Source organism: Zootoca vivipara, chromosome 9, assembly GCF_963506605.1.
Source record: "Zootoca vivipara chromosome 9, rZooViv1.1, whole genome shotgun sequence".
Classification (NCBI taxonomy): domain Eukaryota; kingdom Metazoa; phylum Chordata; class Lepidosauria; order Squamata; family Lacertidae; genus Zootoca; species Zootoca vivipara.
The window spans coordinates 25,742,143-25,755,301 of NC_083284.1; the positions used below are offsets into that span (position 1 = coordinate 25,742,143).

General features: G+C 42.1%; 1 protein-coding gene across 3 annotated transcripts in view; it reads left to right on the forward strand.

The window, feature by feature from the left end:
- Positions 1 to 13,159, forward strand: part of ANK2 (ankyrin 2) — a 310,153-nt gene that overhangs the window by 10,714 nt on the left and 286,280 nt on the right. The window contains exon 1 of one of the 3 annotated variants that reach the window (XM_060278530.1): positions 10,859 to 11,104. The exons of the other annotated variants lie outside the window; for them this stretch is intronic. The gene's annotated coding sequence lies outside the window, so the exon portion shown is untranslated. Of the gene's footprint in view, positions 1 to 10,858; positions 11,105 to 13,159 lie in introns of those variants that run through there. 3 annotated transcript variants of the gene reach the window in all.

Genomic DNA, 13,159 nt, shown 5'->3' on the forward strand with positions numbered 1-13,159 from the left:
TTTACCAATTTTAACTGTTTTGCCAGCAGCTCTGCCATGAAATACACTGTTAGCATCTGCCCCTGTCTTTTGCACATATTCTGGGGACAAGAATTAAGTTAATTCGTAGGAGGATTGATGTGTCTGACAAGGGGCCAGACTAGATGACCACAAAACCTTTTTCAGCCCTTGCTTGTGTTCAGATTGGTTCACAGACAGTACCCCATTGTTTGTTATTGGATCATATGACTACAGTCTTCCTGGGTCAGCCATCCCTATGGGTTCTATTTATAGCCCTGTAGCCACAACAAATCCTCTGAAATGTTGAGGAGGATGAGAAATGAATTTGTTTGCCACCTCCTTAACATTTAACATGAAGGGGTTTTCTTCTCCTATGTATCAGAAAACCTTGGTGGAATCAGACTGACTCCTGCATGCTGCTTTGGTCAGAAATTCCTGCTTACCGGTAGTTCCAGTATTAGGCATCAAGTGAGAAGGCATCTCCTTTTATGTTTGTTTCTCCTAGAAGAGTACACAAGGGCGGGTGAGGGCTGAGAGAGGAAATACTGTCATTACTGGAAAGCCACTCTTTTTCTTTGCAAACAGCTGGTGCCTGTGTTAATAAACTCAAGGGCAACTGCTTGCACATACAAAATAAAAAAGAAATGCTCTGTAGCTCTGTGAAAATTTTCTGTGAAGCTTCTCTCTGTGTTTTGGGACTGATGCTTCTTCTGTTGCTGCTGACTGATGAATACAGGGGGAATGTGTCCTTGTTGATCCTTGTGTGGACCTCTCAGCAGCTTTTTGTAGTTATCAGCTCTGCAGGGATGCCCTTCCATTAGTAAAGGTAAAGGGCCCCCTGGCCATCAGGTCCAGTCGTGTCCAACTCTGGGGTTGCGGCGCTCATCTCGCTCTATAGGCCGAGGGAGCCAGCGTTTGTCCGCAGACAGCTTCTGGGTCATGTGGCCAGCATGACAAAGCTGCTTCTGACGAACCAGAGCAGCGCACGGAAACACCATTTACAGCGCACGGAAACACCATAGGAGCGGTACCTATTTATCTACTGGCACTTTGACATGCTTTCGAACTGCTAGGTTGGCAGGAGCTGGGACCGAGGAACGGGAGCTCACCCCATTGCAGGGATTCGAACCGCTGATCTTCTGATCAGCAAGCCCTAGTTTAACCCACAGCACCACCTGAGTCCCTTCCATTAGTAGGATGAGGCAAGTCACATCAGGTGGGGAATCTTTGGCCCACCAGATGTTGCTGAACTACAGCTCCCCATCATCCTTGATTATTGGCCATGCTTTCTGGGGCTGCTGGGAGTTCTTGTTAAGTAAATATTTGGTGGAACAATTTTTTTTTTACCACCACTGTTCTAAGTAGTCTGGAACAGGGTGTATGGCAGGCATAGGTAACTTTGGCTCTCCAGATGTTTTGGAACTACAGCTCCCATGATTCCTGAGCACTAGCCCTGTTAGCTAGGGATCATGGGAGTTGTAATTCCAAAACATCTGGAGAGCCACGGTTGCCTATGTCTGGTGTATGGCATTTGAATCTGCTCAGTCCCTTATTTCTTCCTTAGAAGGCTTTCACTGGTACCCTACTTTTTGGGGTAAGGGAAGTAGCAAATGGAGAAAGGGCCTTTTTTTTTTGCTGGTGCCTCTGGATGCTCTTTCAGTTAACTAAGGTGAAATCTACACACATATAAAAACCATTCCAAAAAGGATTTTTAAAAAAGCGTTTTTAAAAATACATCAAATTTTCCATAAGGCTAACCATCTCCATCTAGTGTCACTGTATATTGCACTGTATATTTCACGTAAAACACACTTAAAACATTTTACTGTACATGCAAGTAAAAGTTCTAGGTCTAAGATGACTGTGCCTGATAATCTTATCTCTTGGTTGTTCGCTTTTTTTTTTTTTTTAAATACTCTTGTCACCTCTAACATTGTTTCAGTTGGGACTATGCTGAGTTTTTAAATTGGATTTCAAATATTGTAAGCCAGATAAAATGGTAATAAATGATTAAGACACTTTACATATAGATGCACTTTCCAAAAGAGATGTGTATGTTATCCTCCCATGATTAAATTATTTTTTAATATTTCATTGCTGGATGACTTACAGTTGAATATGTGAACCAATGATGTGCTGCTGTAGATGGTATGAGCTCATGGGAAGGGTTCTGTCTGTGATGGCTCATACACAGATGATCATCACCCCATGATGTTGCAGTTGTCAAGTGTTGAATATGCATGTGTGAAGGAGCTCATATTCTTTGACAAGAAGGGGATTTTTTATGACTGGATGAAGATCAAGAGAAAAGTAATACACCACCTTAGCAAATTTTTTGCCTCTAAAATGCAACTTCAGAGTTGTTGTTGTTTAGTCGTTTAGTCGTGTCCGACTCTTCGTGACCCCATGGACCAGAGCACGCCAGGCACTCCTGTCTTGCACTGCCTCCCGCAGTTTGGTCAAACTCATGTTCGTAGCTTCGAGAACACTGTCCAACCATCTCGTCCTCTGTCGTCCCCTTCTCCTTGTGCCCTCCATCTTTCCCAACATCAGAGTCTTTTCCAGGGAGTCTTCTCTTCTCATGAGGTGGCCAAAGTATTGGAGCCTCAGCTTCACGATCGGAACTTCATGCTAACTCTGAAGTTCAGATCATGAACTTCAGAGTTAGCATGTAGAATTTCACACTTTTCTATATGGGAACCCATTTGGAAAAGATGCAGAAGAGGGGAAAACAAAACCTTTGGACAAGGTTATTATGCTCAAAGTGGCAGCATACATTTCTCCCCATCCTCAATTCATTCTCATAATCAGGTAGGTTAGATTGTGAGGCAGCGAGTCGTCCTGAAGGACTCCCAGGATCAATGCAGGAATATGCAGCTGTCCCATATGGGGATCGAACCTGTAACCTTTGCCTTAGCACCACGCTCTAACCAACTGAGCTATCCAGAGAAAAAGAAGACTCGATATCCCACCTTAAAAAGGTAAAGGGACCCCTGACCATTAAGTCCAGCTGTGACTGACTCTGGGGTTGCGGCGCTCATCTCGCGTTATTGGCCGAGGGAGCCGGCATACAGCTTCCAGGTCATACGGCCAGCATGATAAAGCTGCTTCTGGCAAACCAGAGCAGCACACGGAAACGCCATTTACGTTCCCGCTGTAGTGGTACCTATTTATCTACTTGCACTTTGATGTGCTTTCTCCTTAAAGTCTCAAAGTGGCTAACAATCTCCTTTCCCTTCCTCCCCCACAACAAACGCTCTGTGAGATGAGTGAGGCTGAGAGACTTCAAAGAAGTCACTAGCCCAAGGTCATCCAGCAGCTGCATGTGGAGGAGCGGGGACGCTAACCCGATTCACCAGATTACGAGTCCACCACTCTTAACCACTACACCATGCTGGAGAGAGAGAGAGAGAGAGATTCCTAATGCAAGTAATAGATCAATCTACTGCCTAATTAATGAATTCACACTTTTAGTCAATTAAAAATGTTTCTCAATTAAGTAATTTAACCAATTCAATGTGTGGTCCTAGGGTTGTATCATTACCTTAGTGCAAGGACTTTATGGGGAAGGGATGTAGCTTAGTGGTGGAACATCTGCCTTGCATTGAGAAGATTCCAGCTTCAGTCCTCGGCATCTCCATGTATGGCCAGGAGAGTTCCCTACTTTGAAACCCTGGGGAGCCCCTGCAAGTCAGTGCAGACAGTACTGAGCTGGATAGACCAGTGGTCTGAGTCAGTATAAGGCAGCTTCCCATGTTTCTATAACTTCTGCTTATGCAGAAGTCTTCTCTCCCTGCATGCCACCTGAACTGCTCCACTGCCCAATCTGCTCTGGACTTCATTGGATACAACCCCTAATCTTCACCCTTAATGCCTTTTATTTATTTATTAGCTTCTTAAAATGTTTGCATTGTATATGTGCTGTGATTTAGCCAAGATGTCACATTCACGTGAAGCACTATATCCCATGATGTGTCAGTGCGTACAGATGCCGCACATTTGAGGAAATATTTCATATATATTTTTTTAAAAAATACAGTGTTACCGGTAGCAAGTGAGTACAATCTGAATCATTCTCCAAGGACCACTTTTAATCCTTCTGTTCCCCCATTCACTTCTCATGAAGCCACCAGCAGTTCACAGGAAGCATGAAGAACAGGCCTATCAGTCAAGAAGAGAAAGCGCTTGGATTGGTAGGCCTGTATATTTTGAAAAGTGCTTTCCCCCCAACCTTTCGAATGAAGTCACATAGGTCTTTCAGGTCCTTCTCAAGCTACCTTTTGGATATGTTTAATATTTTGTGTGTTCATCCATGCAGGTTGTCTGAAAAGATGACTCAGATGGAGGGAGATGCACTCAGCTACCAGTCTCTGGAACCACTGCATCTCCTCCTAAGTGCTTTTTAATCTCATTTACATGGCATTTGCTATAGTGCATGCTCTGTAAGAAAGCAAATGGGGTGTGTGATTCAAGCTTCCCAAATTCTACCTATTTGGCTTTGCTAAGAGATATCATGTTACTAATTACCGAATGTTTTACTAAGGCAGCTATCCAAACAATTTTTCATTTGATCATAATCCCGTGTTGTTCCTTCTTCTCTGGAAAGTCATACTCCAGACTCTCAGGAAGTAGTTGTCTTTTTTTCCATACTTCCAGCATCTAAGCTCCCTTCCCTTTCTTCTGTGTCTCCACTTCAGCTGGCTGTGCAGTGCTCAGCCAGTGACCCTGTTTGGTTTTCTCCATCCCTTTTGGATGAGTTAGGTCCAGTTGTAAAATCTTGATTTACAGTTCACACACACACCCAAGCATTTTCTTTCTCTCTCTCTAGAAATAAGCCTCATTAAGGCCAGTAGGATTTACTCCTTCAGAAACCTTGCAGTGCCTAGTTTCACTTGTGAACATGAAAAATCAACCCTGATTATGGTCCTGAGTTGAACAAGGATGGCTTACCCAGAGCACGCTTTGGACAGGGGACTGCTTTCTTCATGTAAGGATGGAAATTGGCTACTAAAGGTGGACTCTGGAGGCAGGGAAATGCCAACCTTTGTATTTATTTTTTTGGCTACATACACATCCCACTTTTAATTGCTTAGAGCAGCTTACGGTACATTTGTACATGGACTCTCTTGCAACCTATTTAGCTTCAGGAGTCCAAACCACTGCATTGGTCAATTTTTGCACTGGGCAGCTTTGGCTATCTGCATATAATATGGTAATGTTGCCTAATTTGCACTCGACTTCAATTTTAACTCTTCAATGAAAGGTCTACAGGGCAGGTGGAGGGAGGTGGGATGAAACATCTAGAGATCTAGGTACTGATACAGCTTGGGGTGATTTGAGGTTTAATTTTCCCCTTAATGCATTTACAAGCCACAGTCAGCATTACATTCAAACCACAAGATAATTTGAATTATAGGAAGTTGTAGCTTTCTGATTCTGTTTTACTACAGGCTCTCTTCCAGGATTTAATCAGAAAGAGGCAGCAGCTTCAGTTTCAACATCCACTTCCCAGAAGAGCCAGCAGAGGGTGTCTGGTTCTCTGTATGTGTGTGAGAACATCACTCAAGTTCATTAGCAGGGCAGATTCACATTCTGGTTCACATTTAATTCCATGAAGGCAGAATCATAGAGTTGGAGGGGAGGACCCAGTGAGGATCGTCTAGTCCAGCCCCCTGCAGTGCGTGAATATGCAGCTGTCCCTTACGGGGATTGAACCTGTAACCTTAACAACCTTGGAATTATCAGCACCATGCTCCAGCCAACTGAGCTACTCAGCTTCTGCAAGGAATTATTGTAGAACAGAAAGAAACGTGAAACACAAAAGTGAGAGGGGACCAGAGGATGGAGAATAGGAGGTACAGAAACAGATACTACTGAAGTCATTGTTATTATTATTATTTTTAAAAAAATTCCAATTGTGATAGCAAGAAGGCAGTTTCAAAATACTATTCATAAGATATCTGAAGTGGGTTTTTTTTTTAAAAGCAAATATATAGCTTTATCGGGTAGTGATAAAGCGGGATATCAAATCCAAACTCTTCTTCTTCTTCTTAAAGACAGCACATTGGAATAAAATAAAACTTTGTTGTTTAAAGCCATAGGCCGCCACAATATAAATACACTGAACAATCAATTTAACATATTCAGCAAACAAATATACTTGCAAAAATAAAAATCATACTAGCATACTGAGCGTTTGCATCTGATGAAGTGGACCCAAATTTATGTATCATGAATGTGTCATAAGGAATTCATTTGTCTTTAAGGTGCTACAGGTGTATTAGTTGGCTCTGCAATAATAGCTTATCAGACAAAAGTGAGCAAGAGGAATTGATGGGTACAATGCATGAGAAGCCAGTAAGGGTTAGTCAGACATCAACATAGCTAAATTGAGCACAGTAATGAAATGATTCAGAGGGGAGAGGAGGCTCAGCATCAACACCTGCTTGAACTGGAAGCGGGGTGTTGGTTGTTTGCAGTCTAACAATGAAAGGACATATCCAGAAAGGCCTCCATCTGCTATTTTACCACTGTACTGCCAACCCACCATCTCCATTCTCCAATCCCTAGAAGTGGTGAGCCCTACTGACTTTGCAGGGGGAAATCTCCCAATATTGAGGAAGGTGCTACAGCTGGAAGGGGAATTCAATGCCCATTTATCAGGGAGTATTGTTGACCAGGCTAAAAAGAAAGTGCTAGAACAGTTTCTTACCTTGCAACTGTGAATGGGAAATGGAGGCTCATTTCTCTCTTGGCGTGATGCCTGCCAGGTGAAAAGTGGTGTCTGTTAATGTGAGGCTGGTAGAAAGGAGACAGATAAGTTTGTAGTGTGCAAGTGAGCAGATGCATTGTTGAGACACCAGTTTTCTATCCCTTATGTATGCATTTGACCAGTCTAATAACATGAGAAAGTTGTTCTCATATTATAATGTAATTCACAAGCTTACAACAAATGCATTGGAACTGATTACTGTCAAACCTAGGTCCTTTTCCAGCTGAGTTGCCGTATCTTAAACATTGATGTCAAAAGACAGAAGTGTGTCTGGCCATAAAGATATATGTTCACTGATCTCTTAGCAGCGTTTTAAAAGCAGGAATACTTCTGATAAAGTAGGGACATAATGTGCAATGCAGTCACCATTACATGTTCTATGGTTCATTTTGTACCACAGTATTTCTAATTGTGTGTTTTGTATTTGCTATTTTAATTGCATTTTTTAAACAGCTGGCAACTTGAATCTCAAAATAAATTTTATCATGCTAGTCAGCTTCTGCAATCACAGTTGCAGGGACTGTTTTACATGTAGGCTCACCCCATTATTAGCTATCCAGCGGCATAGACAGGTAGGGAGGATTGTACACTACTTGCAAGATTTTTTAAAAAAACCCCAGTAACATTTGTATATGAATTGGCTGCACTCTGAACATGTTTGTAGTCTGAATTCATCCACTTAAGTTATGCTCTTTCAGTTCAGTACTATGTGTTCTCCTTTCCTCTTTCATTTCAGTTCTTTGAACAATCACAATCCAACATTATGTGTTCTGAGAAAAACAACCCTCAAGATTTATTGTGTGGCTGCTTGAGTTTCTGTTTCCAAAGAAAAGGAGCTTCCTTTGAGCTGCATTCAGCAAACTCCCTTTCTCACCGGAACTATGCCAGAAGATGGCATTGCTGTATGCTGATCCCCCATCTCCATTGCAACAAGTCATTAAGAGCTAGTCGAAAGGCTGCACTTTGAAAGTCCATTAGTGTGACTCAGGCTAACAGGAAATTTGCCTTCATATCTCTCATCAAGGGCAATCCCATTAAAGGCTCCAAGACCTGCAAGATGTTGGATGGGCTTTTTGTTTTTGTTTTTTTATTGGTATATGAAGAAAAAAAGCTCATATTACAAGATTCCATTGAGCCCTTAATAAGCTGAGTGCTTTCAAAGCTGCAAGTATGGAAAATGAACACAAGTGGCAAATGCTCAGACATTTTCCTCCTCATTTATTGCCAAGCCTTAGAGTCTGTTGTCTCCCGCCCCACAAACAAACAAACATCAACATGAGATTATGTCATAGCTGTCAACTTTCGGATTTGAAAATAAGGGATCAGCAGCCTCACCCGTCCCAGGAACAGTCTACGGTATATCTAACAATCCAGGATAGCAGCGGGAAACGGCGCTGGAATAAGGGAATTTCCAGCAAAAAAAGAGAAGGCTGACAGCTGTGGCTTGGAATAAGGGAGTTTCCCCGCAAAAAAGGGAGGGCTGACAGCTATGGATTATGGAGATTTTTTTATCTAAAATCCCTTTAAAGGTGTGGTTATACATGTTAACCCTGAGAATATATAGAGTACAGAAAAGCAACTTCATTCCAGAACAGTTCAGCCTCTGTAATCTCAGTAGATGTTTATGTGTTTGTTTAAACATTTTATGCATCTCTTAAGGACAGTAGTCTGTAAGTGGTGTACAAAGGTACAAAACAAAAATTTAAAAATCAGGTACAACTATAAAATCAAACTTCAGTTAATCACCTGCTGGAATAAGAAAGACTTCAGTAGGTGCCAGGTGGGGGCCTGTCTGACCTCAACTGGAAGGGTTACATAAAATTGGGCCCACAATACTAAACACACATCTATTGGCAGAAACAAGCTGTGCACCCTAGCTGTGGGGCATCATTAGCAGTGATTCCTCCAAGGACCTCAGTGAGTGGGCAGGGATATCAGGAACTAGTTACTAGGCAGTCCTTGAGGCATCCTGTGCCCAATTTGTTAAAGGCCTTGTAAATTAATACAAGAACCTTGAACCTGGGCATATGGTCAGCCAGTGCAATCTTTGAAGCCCCTGGGTTACATACCGTACTAGTGATAATCTGTTGCCATCAACAGTTCAGCTGCAATGTTTTGCACAAGCTTGAACTTCCAGACCAAGACCAAGGGTAGCCCCATGTTATAATAATTGAGTCTTGAGGTTACCAGGTAATTGTGGGAATGTGCCTGATGTACTTTGACACAGCTGCAGCTGTACCGTAAACTAATATTCCAGCCTATCTCCATCCAGTGGAATTATATTGAGGAAGAGGAGTGGCAGTGTAGTATCACCAATTAAAAAACACTTTTTGCGGTGTAAGAGACTGAACGTCTCCAACTGAAAGGCACTTTAAAATTGTGGGAATTCTGGCATAAACGACTTGGCATGACATTACATTCCTGACCCCTGCTGCTGTCTGGTTCCACAGCACACTCAAAGAGCCAGCCAAGGTCCCACTTCTGAGGAAATTGGAACATTTTTTTGTACTAATAGTTATTATCATTGTAAGTAAATTCTTGAGCTTTCGGTTGGGGTAGTAAATCAAAGAGGCTGCAAAGCAACTCTGTGTTATCCCAGGCATAACTGTGTTTGTAGTGATTAACTATTAATAACGGGCAAGGATACATTTGAGCTAGTAAGTCTTCAGGCACAATTTTACGCATGTGTACTCCAGACTAAGTTCTGTTGAGTTCAAGGGCTTCCTCCCAGGTATCCTTGCATGAACTGATACAGACTTGCAGACTGCATCATACCTACCTTAGAAAAATGAATATGATTTATTTATTTATATGCACAGGATGGCTTTCCACAAAAAGCTCAAGGTTACTTACATAACTGTGAAGATGCTAAAACAAAACCAGCCATTAAAAGTAGCGAAACAATAAATAAAGGGATCCATAAAGCATACTAAATTGTCACACTAGGTGGGAAAGTTTTTAAAATGAAAGTATACTTGATTTTTCTGTGGAGCTTGCATTTGCAGTGTCTGATTTGCTATGGTATGCCCTTGCTGCTGGTTCCGTGCATAAACTTTAAACATACCAACCTACCTCTATCCAGTGAAATTCTACTGAGGAAGAGGAATGGCAGTGTAGTGTCACCAAGCAAGATGCTATGCCCTGTGTAAGAGACTGAATGTCTCTGCCTGAAGGCACGTTGAGCAAGTATAGTCTTCAGGTGTGATTTATTGCCATTTTAAACTATTGGTATCATTCAGCGGATGGCCTGAATAAAAAACCACTTCAGCCTTCCACATAAACTGCAACAGGCTTCAGTGATTTTTTGCTTTTTCTAATTGGGATAATTTGAAATTATGAAAGAGTAGTAACACAAAGCACTATTTAATTAATTACCGACAACAGAATGCTAATAATGCCCTACTCAGAAGTCATTCTCGCTGAATTTAGTGAGACTTGCACAGGGAATATTGTACCATGAGAAATTCCAGTAAGATTGCTTGGGTGTGGGTTAAATGATCATAGGCACCCATTTCCCCTCGAACTGTATTTTTCTTTTGTCTTTCCTAATTTATGGCAATACATTAAGGTGCATGATAAGCTGTATAATTGTTTTTGTATGTTTTTCCTTACTCCAAATCTCACCACAGCCACAAACCTCTTTTCATGGACTTGAAGCTGTCAATCTTTGCATTCCCTCACCAGACTGTTATCAGGATAAATTAGATATGGATAAAATAAAATAAAAATTCCTTCCAGTAGCACCTTAGAGACCAAGCAAGTTTGTCATTGGTATGAGCTTTCGTGTGCATGCACACTTCTTCAGATACGAAAGCTCATACCAATGACAAACTTAGTTGGTCTCTAAGGTGCTACTGGAAGGAATTTTTTAATTTTGTTTCGACTACGGCAGATCAACACCTGTAATTAGATATGGAGAGTAAAGCAATGGCTGCATTCCCCAGATTCCTTTATTCAGTGCATATATTCAGGATCCATAAATGCCATATGATTTGCCCTCTCCAAACTGCAAGCTGGAGAGAGGAGGAACAGCCTCCTTGCTTTCTCACTCAGACAGCCTGATACCTCCCAGCTGCCAAGTATAAACGCAGCTGAAGAGAATCAGACTGACTGCCAGAAGCTGGTGTGTTCTGGAAGCACAGCTACATTCAAGGGAAGATCATGCAGTGCTATAAGGCCAGCAGGGACTGGCCAGAAGCAAGCACATGGATTACAGTAAAAGAGCTGTAATAGGAAAGTCTGCTATCTCTGACATCAGTTTGCAAGAGAGCCTGGAGGCTTTTCTCTGCCAAGAGGTGTCACAGCGTGGAGGGAGACTGGCTGGGGTTGGCAGTGAGTTGGCTGTATTTTTGTCTTAAGGGAGGATTTGGTGGTTGGGAGGCTCATTTCTTGAACAAATACCCGGTGCTGCTCTAGCAGTTGAATGTACTTGATTGTGAGTTTACTTGCCTTGATTTCTAGATTTGCTTTGAGAGGAGCTTCTCTTCTGTTCGGGAAATATTCTATTCTGTGGCTGAGATTTTGCTTTGAGTATATGTTGCAGTCAGGGAGGGGTGACTGCAGCTAGGGTTGAAGAGTTAATAGCTGAGGTTTTGGGGGAAGGGAAGCACAAGTGTATGCTTGTGGAATGAGGTGTTGCAAAAGTGGAGGGAGAAACTTGATTAGATGCTAGTGCAGTCCTAACTGTCTACTCAGACATAAGCTGCACTGAGTTCAATGGGCTTACCGTATTTCCAGGTAAGTGCCTATGTTCCTTTCCCAAAGGACCGTTATACCACACTGGTATTTGCTGGTGTGAACAATAATTTGAGCCCAGGGTAATGCAACAAGCTGCCTTGTGCTTTGGAGTGTTTTCCCTTCACATCACAGTGCTGCTAAAGGGATAACAGTCACATGAACTGAGGCAATTTACTCTATCTCTTTAAATTCTTTTCCTTTTTAAGATTTTAAAATTATTATTATTATGAGCCATATGCTTTAGTGGTTTGGCAATTAATGCTGATTAATGGGCCATCAAGGACAGCTAAGGATGCAGGTCCCAGGGCCAGCATGAGGCAGACAGAGGCAATTGCTTCAGGTAGTAGATGTTGAAGGGTGGGGAACAGTGGTAAGGTGTTGGCAGGTAGGGCTGTGGGCCACATAGCCTGCCCTGTCCAGTGAAGGATGCTGTCCTGTTAGTTGGAAGTAATAGTGAGCTGGCAGTCCATTCAGCTTTTGTTCATGGAATAGGAGGGCTGCCATTTTCTTCTCCATCTTAGGCATCATAATTTCCTGGCAAGCCCAACATATCTGCCAGGTAGGTAGCCGTAAAAAATAAAAAAAATTCCTTCCAGTAGCAGCTTAGAGACCAACTAAGTTTGTCACTGTGTATCTGAAGAAGTGTGCATGCACATGAAAGCTCTACCACTATGACAAACTTAGTTGGTCTCTAAGGTGCTACTGGAAGGAATTTTTTTTATTTTTTGTATCTGCCAGGGTTATGGCTGAGACTAGGGAGTGGGGAGAAGTGATCTGAACGGGGTCATATACAGTAAAGAAGTTTGAGATTTTGTAGCTGACTACTGTTGCTCTTGGAGATTGATACCTGTATTGTATTGTATCAGTATCTGTACTGCTCCCTGCTCCCTTCTGTTCAGTTAGCATATTTGTTAATTAAACAAAAGTCGCCAGGACCCTCTCTCCTCAAAGGAACTGATTCTGTAAGAGGTTTTCCTCAGCAAAAGCATTTGCACCACTGTCTCACATAAAATGTTTCTGTTGATGGCATATTGGATTTGTGTGTGTGTATGTATAGCACATTTTTGATATGTTATCATAATTAAATTAATACCCGAGAATATGTTCAATATTCTTTCCCCTGTCAGAGGATGGTAATAAGACCTTGCCCTGTCAATCCCTTAGCAGAGAGAACAGAGACACTTTGTGATAATGACCTTTCTTCTATGCCTGTAAATGGGCAATTACGCCACCTCAAGGGCAGGGCTAACAATGTGCTTGTAAAATAAAAAAATTCCTTCAGTAGCACCTTAAAGACCAACTAAGTTTTTATTTTGGTATGAGCTTTCGTGTGCATGCACACTTCTTCAGATACAGTGAAATGGAAGTTTCCAGGCACTTATGTAGAGAAGGGGTGGGGAGGGGTGGGGATGGGGAGGGGGGGATCACTCAGAAGGGTGGTGGAAATGGGTGATTGACTGACTGATAGCTGTTGATGACCGCAAACGACTGCAAATGGTTTTGCATGAAAAAGCAAGGGTTGAGATGGCTGAAGATCGCTTATCATGTATAATGAGATAAGAACCCGATATCTCTGTTCAAACCAGGTCCCTTTAAGGTGCTACTGAAGGAATTTTTTTATTTCACTTCGATCCAGACCAACACGGCTAC